This window comes from Sphaeramia orbicularis, chromosome 11 (genome assembly GCF_902148855.1).
Source record: "Sphaeramia orbicularis chromosome 11, fSphaOr1.1, whole genome shotgun sequence".
NCBI classification, from domain to species: domain Eukaryota; kingdom Metazoa; phylum Chordata; class Actinopteri; order Kurtiformes; family Apogonidae; genus Sphaeramia; species Sphaeramia orbicularis.
Window position 1 is genome coordinate 38215204 of NC_043967.1, and position 6585 is coordinate 38221788.

Consider the following 6585-nt stretch of genomic DNA (forward strand, 5'->3'; position numbering starts at 1 on the left):
TACATGAGCCTGTAAAAATAGCCAAGTGGATAAATCATCCATCTACATTCCTCGTCTTTTTATTCCGCTCTCTGTGTTCTTTATGATAGTCTGTTTTTTTGGAATTCCAGATTTATGCATCGGGGGACTAGTTCACATCAGTCAAAGCTTTCACTCAGGAGCTTCTGATTCAGGTAAAATGCATTATTTGGACTTTTTCATTTGAGTATTGCATGTATTTCTGCAATTATTTCCAAACTATGGTAACATCTGGGATTTGTAACCTTTAAAATGACTTCAGACATCCGTTCTCCCAAGTGGTTTTCAGATTTAACTATTTTAACCCATAAAGACCCAAACACAGAATAGAATAGAATAGAATAGAAGAAGAAATAGAAGAAGAATAGAACAGAATAGAATAGAATAGAAGAAGAAATAGAAGAAGAATAGAATAGAATAGAATAGAATAGAATAGAATAGAATAGAAGAAGAAATAGAAGAAGAATAGAATAGAATAGAATAGAATAGAATAGAAGAAGAAATAGAAGAAGAATAGAATAGAATAGAATAGAATAGAATAGAATAGAATAGAATAGAATAGAATTGAAGAGAATAGAAGAGAATAGAAGAGAATAAGAAATAGAAAAGGATATAATAGAATAGAATAGAATAGAATAGAATAAGAAATAGAAAAGGATAGAATAGAATAAGAAATAGAAAAAGAATAGAATAGAATTTAAAAAAGAATAAGAAATAGAATAGAATTAGAAAAGAAATAGAATAGAATAAGAAATAGAAGAAGAATAGAATAGAATAGAACAGAATTTTAAAAAAGAATAAGAAATAGAATAGAATACAATTAGAAAAGAAATAGAATAGAATAAGAAATAGAAAAGGATGGAATAGAATAGAATAGAATTAGAAAAGAATACAGAATAGAATAAGAAATAGAAAAAGAATAGAATAGAATAGAATAGAATAAGAAATAGAAAAAGAATAGAATAGAATAGAATTTAAAAAAGAATAAGAAATAGAATAGAATTAGAATTAGAAAAGACATAGAATAGAATAGAATTAGAAAAGAAATAGAATAGAATAGAATAGAATAGAAGAAGAAATAGAAGAAGAATAGAAGAGAAGAGAAGAGAATAAGAAATAGAAAAGGATATAATAGAATAGAATAGAATAGAATAGAATAGAATAGAATAGAATAGAATAGAATAGAATAAGAAATAGAAAAGGATAGAATAGAATAAGAAATAGAAAAAGAATAGAATAGAATTTAAAAAAGAATAAGAAATAGAATAGAATAAGAAATAGAAAAAGAATAGAATAGAATAGAACAGAATTTTAAAAAAGAATAAGAAATAGAATAGAATACAATTAGAAAAGAAATAGAATAGAATAGAATAAGAAATAGAAAAGGATGGAATAGAATAGAATAGAATTAGAAAAGAATACAGAATAGAATAGAATAGAATAGAATAGAATAGAATAGAATAGAATAGAATAGAATAAGAAATAGAAAAGGATAGAATAGGATATAATAGAATAGAATAGAATAGAATAGAATAGAATAAGAAATAGAAAAGGATAGAATAGAATAGAATAAGAAATAGAAAAAGAATAGAATAGAATAGAATTTTAAAAAGAATAAGAAATAGAATAGAATAGAATTAGAAAAGAAATAGAATAGAATAGAATAAGAAATAGAAAAAGAATAGAATAGAATAGAATTTTAAAAAAGAATAAGAAACAGAATAGAATAGAATTAGAAAAGAAATAGAATAGAATAAGAAATAGAAAAGGATAGAATAGAATAAGAAATAGAAAAAGAATAGAATAGAATAGAATTTAAAAAAGAATAAGAAATACAATAGAATAGAATTAGAAAAGAAATAGAATAGAATAGAATAAGAAATAGAAAAAGAATAGAATAGAATTTAAAAAAAGAATAATAGAATAGAATTAGAAAAGAAATAGAATAGAATAGAATAGAATAGAATAGAATAGAATAGAATAGAATAGAATAGAATAGAATAGAATTAGAAAAGAATACAGAATAGAATAGAATAGAATAGAATAAACTTTTTATTTGCCAGTTGCACAGATACATCGCAGTATAGGCACATTAGGATTCTTGTGCATTTCCCTGAGTCACGGAGTAAGAAAAAGACATGAATAAAAACAGAAAAAAAACAAAAACAAACACAGCTAAATCATATAGAAACAGCTGATATCGAACTGGAGGAAAACTCCAAGGCTCTCTGTTTAAACATTAAAATGCCTTTATTACCATGACACGGTCATATCTAGACCTAAAAAACACTTGTACGTGTTTCGGCTTTCAAGCCTTCATCAGGAAGTCAAAACCCATGAATTTTGAATATAAAAACAGTTATTACACCGACAAACACAAACAAACACAAAGTGAACTGTCGACCAAAACTGTCTACTGATCTAAACTGTTTCCTACTGGTTGATGCTCCTTTTCGAGCATGGGTGTGTACATGTTTGTTTACTTGATGATTATTGAATGTTTACTGATGAAATGCACAACCATGAACGAAATAAAATAAAAAAAAATAAAAAATAAACACAGTAATCCAGTGTTTTTCAACCTTGGAGTCTGAACCCTACACGAGGTCTCCTGGAATTCAAATGGGGTCGCCTGAAATTTGTAGTAATTGATGAAAATTTAAAAAAAAAAATTACTAATAAAATATTTTTAAATGATTCAATATATATTTCATTATAATTAAAACACCACACACTTTTCCTAATAACAATCCAGTTCAAATAAAATGTAGGATATAATATCTGAGAGGGCATATCTTGATTGACCTGATCATGTGACCACATGCGTTACTACGCTACAACCTGCCCGGTCATAGTCACAGTCAGAAAACTGGACCGAACAGAGAATGGAAAGATGTCCAAGAGAAACTGAGACGCAGACACCAAAAAGCTGCATTATGTACATTATATAGCCTAAATATCGTCTAGCATTAACATTTATTTGCAACATAGTATAGCAAACTATTACATGATCAAAAGTCAATTAATTTTTGCAAAAAATTTGTCTCTGTTTTGAATGTCTGGGGTCGCCAGAAATTTGTGATGTTAAAACGGGGTCAGGAGTAAAAAAAAAAGTAGGGAACCACTGGGTTAATCGTAGTATGGATTCGTGCCTGTTACATTTGCATTTTAACACATTTTTTTCCCACTGTTTTATTAAAGTTTGGGATTATTTGTGATCCTTTTTTTCTAAATTGTCTTTAGGCTGCCTTTTAACACTGGCTAGAGACAGAAGATAAAAATTATCCCTGTTGGCAACTAAGTCTGGTTCATTTACAGTTTTTTTTAATGTTTGTGGTGATTAAAGCTGTGTCGTATGATGTGGCATTTTTACACTTTTCTTTTGTCATCTTAAAATGCTCCTAATAAGTGTGTGTCAAACTAAAATGTAAAAGAAATCCACCAGGTATTGAAACTCAAAAATGTTAATTCTCATATATTTCTAATAAAAGTCTGACCAATCATTTTAGTCGGTCCGAATAAAATAATTGGCCGAACCTGGCTGAGCCTCCTGTCAATCATCCATTACGGCTGTCCAGCATCCGATCCATTATCTCCGTCTCACATCAGATATGTGTCCCTCTGAATCTGACGCTTCACTGGCGCTGCTTCTCCTGTCACTGACCACAGTCTACTGTCTAGGATGTGTTTGGATAGAACTGACATGCACATGTGGAAGGGAAAAAACGGATTTATAAACAGAAACAACAACTGAGGGGCACAAACAGGAGTCTGATGAATGAAGGATGGAGATAAAAGTCCGGAAGTCAGCTGTGCTGGACTGAACAGGTCTGCATAAAGCTCAGCTTTTATGACGGTGGGACTCATACAGGTACATGTACATGGTGTCACACAATGCAAGATGATGTAGGATGATAATTGTATGGACTATGAAACCTCAAATGTCCACAGAAAATTTGCGGAGGCCGCGTGTTCACAGTGCGCGCGCCCATCCCCTGGGCACTGCAGTGAAGACCCTGACCCAGTACTGCACAGACCAGGTCTACTGATGGAACAGGAGCCGCGGGCCCACGGCAGGTGAATGATACATCTGATTACTGAGGGAGGGGTCCGCGGACACGCCAAAACAGACCGGACCTCTGCCTCTGCTTCCTCCTCCGTTTCCATCGCGCATCAGGAGAGAGGAGGAGAGAGGAGGAGGAGCCTCAGAGCTCAGGCAGAGGGAAGGGGGCGGGGCTTTGGAGGGAGGCGGGTTGTTCATGTTCAAACTTTTACTAAGTGCTGTGAGAAATGCCACATCAGTAGGTATAGCTTTAATGATTCACTGTCAAATAATGCACTACATGCAAAAACAAATATTGGATAATACAAGATTTCAGGGAATTTTATGAAATACGACATCATGATTAGCTAAAAACATAGGAGCCTACACAATAAGTAAATAATATTAACCCATAAAGACCCAAACATCCACTGGTGACCAAAAGCATCTACTGATATGCACTGTTTAATACCTGTTGATCCACTAATCCTATTAATCCATGTAAATAACTGGTGTAAAATACAGTTTGTCATCTTTTCATGGTCATCAGATATGACCTCACTGACTCACTGACTGGGTAAGATAATAAACATCCTAAAGCACTGCAAATAGTACTTAAAGTAATTTTAAAATCTTGCTGAAACCAATCAGTAGATGTTTTTTTTTCTTGACATTCAACATTTGAATCATTAATCCTATCAGTGAGGTGTAGATCCATGTTTTTCTGTTCAATTGATGACACATTTTGTTGTAAAGGTCAATTTTTCATCACTTTTCTCTGTTTTAATACACTCCTGATCCAAATCTTAACCCATAAAAACCCAAACATCAACCATCTAAACAAAATCATCTACTGATGTAAATATTTAACACCTGTTGATCCACTGATCCTATTAATCCATGTAAATAATTGGTGTAAAATGCAGTTTGTTGTCTTTTCATTGTCATCAGACTCTGTAGTTACCATGGAAACACTGTCATCTTCTACAACATTGATTCACCAGTAAAACCCATGGAGTTGGATCAGTGGATGGAGACACTGGGTTTATGTTCAGTTAATGATTGCTTTGCTGAAAAGTTACTTTCTTCAGTTTACACCGTTTCTAAAATAATAAACCACAACTTTAATCTGAGTTTTTATGAAAATCTACATTATCAGTGTATTAAATGAAGGAAAACGCCTGATTTTTACCGGAAAAACACAAAATAAAGAGGATGATATTATAATAAATGGTGATAAATTATGTAACAAAGGCTAAATGTAGAGAAAAATTCATTTGGGAATCATTTGGGATCAATGACAGTGGATGGAAACACTTGTTTTATGTCCAGTTATTTATATTTTTGCAGTAAAAGCCACTCTTTTTTTTTTTTTTTTTTTTCAGTTTTCACCATTTCTAAAATAATAACCCTCAACTGTAATCTGTGTTTTTATGAACATCTGCATGATCAGTGTATTAAATAAAGGAAAATGCCAGATTTTTACTTGAAAAACACAAAATAAAGAGGATAATATTATAATAAATGGTGATAAATTATGTAACAAAGGTTAAATATAGAGAAAAATTCATTTGGGATCAATGACAGTGGATGGAAACACTTGTTTTATGTCCAGTTATTTATATTTTTGCAGAAAAAGCCACTTTTTCTTCAGTTTTCTCCAACTGTAAAATAATAACCCTCAACTTTAATCAGAGTTTTTGTGAACATCTACATAATCAGTGTATTAAATGAAGGAAAACACCAGATTTTTACTGGAAAAACACAAAACAAAGAGGATAATATTACTCTAAATGGTGATAAATTATGTAACAAAGGCTAAATATAGAGAAAAATTCATTTGGGAATCATTTGGGATCAATGACAGTGGATGGAAACACTTGTTTTATGTTCAGTTATTTATATTTTTGCAGAAAAAGCCACTTTTTCTTCAGTTTTCACCATTTCTAAAATAATAACCCTCAACTTTAATCAGAGTTTTTATGAAAATCTACATGATCAGTGTATTAAATGAAGGAAAACGCCTGATTTTTACCGGAAAAACACAAAATAAAGAGGATAATATTATAATTAATGGTGATAAATTATGTAACAAAGGCTAAATATAGAGAAAAATGCATTTGGGGTCAATGACAGTGGATGGAGACACTTGTTTTATGTCCAGTTATTTATATTTTTGCAGAAAAAGCCACTTTTTCTTCAGTTTTCATCATTTCTAAAATAATAACCCTCAACTTTAATCTGTGTTTTTATGAAAATCTACACGATCAGTGTATGAAATAAAGGAAAACACCAGATTTTTACTGGAAAAACACAAAATAAAGAGGATAATATTATAATACATGGTGATAAATTATGTAACAAAGGCTAAATATAGAGAAAAATTCATTTGTGAATTGCCATAAAAATAAAAGTAGCACTGGGTCTTTATGGGTTAATCACATGATCTCATACTTTTCATGAAGGCCAAGTGGAACACAAAGTGGTATGAAGTGAACAGACGGTACAGTGGAACAGTAGTGCCA